The sequence below is a fragment of the Elephantulus edwardii genome, unplaced genomic scaffold (assembly GCF_000299155.1).
Source record: "Elephantulus edwardii isolate Elephantulus edwardi_28Jun2011 unplaced genomic scaffold, EleEdw1.0 scaffold00025, whole genome shotgun sequence".
Lineage (NCBI taxonomy): Eukaryota > Metazoa > Chordata > Mammalia > Macroscelidea > Macroscelididae > Elephantulus > Elephantulus edwardii.
In genome coordinates this window covers 21,801,203-21,802,996 of record NW_006399775.1, presented here as the reverse complement: position 1 = coordinate 21,802,996, position 1,794 = coordinate 21,801,203, and positions in this window count along the sequence as shown.

The following is a 1,794-nucleotide window of genomic DNA, read 5'->3' as shown; positions in this document are numbered from 1 at the left end:
TACACTTTACAGAGCACTTTTCTATGGGTAGACAGTTTGTAGTTTTCTGAGTAGCTGTTGTCTTGTTATGCAAAACTGTAAGTACTTTGAATTATGCCTCATTTTTTTGCCTGCTGTCAGTGCATTGTGCACAGGAATTCTGAAGTATGGCCTTTTTTGTTTACATTTCATATGTAACACAAATTCTGTCTTGGCATTGAGGGATTGCCATGGCCCTAATAACACTGATTAAGCATCCTTGCCAAATCAACTGCAAAGGAGTCAAAGTTATTTTCTCATTCTCTGTTCTAGCAAAAGCAGGGGATTGACCCACTTCAGACTAAAAAAAAAAGCTGTGTTCCCCCCAATTCACAGATGAATAGATCTGTAATGAAGTGCAATTTTCCTCAGAAAATAAACTCCAATGAATGGAAAATTGGGGTGACAGCACGTGCATTGCAAAGTAATAGCCACTTAAGCATCAAATTCAGCCAAAGGACAATTTGAAGAGATGAAGGACATTCAAACAAGAAACTAGAAATCTGACAAAGGTGAAAGGGGGCTCACTGGAAGCTTTATTGAATGGTGATTGCGAGTTTAACAGTGAAAAGATGATTTTGTTCTATAAGATGGAAGGGGATGAATGGGTAAGGCTAAACCTTGGCTCATGTTCTGACTATGTATCAGCCTCCTCCAATAGGTAACTCTACATAAATAAAACGGGGGGGGGAATGAAAATAAGCAAACCATGAATTGATGAAAATAAATAATTTTCACCAAGTATCAACCCAGTACTAATCCAGAGTTTTAACAAAACCAGGCTATTCAGAGATATATGCCTAAGCAGGATGTTTTAGTGCTTTGAAAATACATTGATTTAGATGATAAGATTTATGATATGCTTTTCATGTGATGGGCAAAGGAGCTTGGAAGAACATGAAAGAGGTGTAGTGCATAGAGCTTCAAACTCATGGTGTTTCAAATATCTGATTCCAAGGAAACTCATTCTACTTTGCTGATACAACTGGCAGTTTGAAGCATATGAAGCTTACATTTTTGTGGGTCAAAAAGTGTAAAAAAAAAAGTACCAGCAATTTTTAAGCATTTATCCCAATATTTTCCTATAATGCAATTACGGAGATCTTTTAAATAAGTTTACAAGTAAGAACTTTTTTTTTTATTATTCCCTAAGCAGCATTTTCTTTTCTTTAAATCTGTGTGTCTCCCTTTATTTTCACTTACAATTATCTCCAATTTAATGCTGTATTATGCTGTGTTGGATGAAGCTTTGATCACCCTTATGCACCAAGGGGACATAGAGTGTAATATTTTATTTCTTAGTGTTCATCACTTGATCAAACTCCTCATGCTAAACATAGTTTATCGGAAGGTAGAAGGGATCGAAAATCAGAAATAGCACCCTAATTCTTATACAACTTTACTCTGTAAGAAAGTGTTTTACTGAGATTCTTTAGGTTATATTCTGATGATATTTAATCTTCCCTTTGTAGTTAAACTTAGTCTTTGAGGTTTATCTTTTATCTTTTCTTGTTGTTGTTGTTGTTGTTTAGGTTATATTCTGATGATATTTAATCTTCCCTTTGTAGTTAAACTTAGTCTTTGAGGTTTATCTTTTATCTTTTCTTGTTGTTGTTGTTGTTGTTGTTGTTGTTAAGTGCCATTGAGTTGCAGGTAACTAATAGCGACCCTATGAAGGAGAGTCCTCGACACTTGGGTGCCTTTCTTCCTCTCTCCAGGTTCATAGGGTTTCCAGAGGCAAGCTATTATGGAAGTGGATGCCACTCCTCCTTCCAA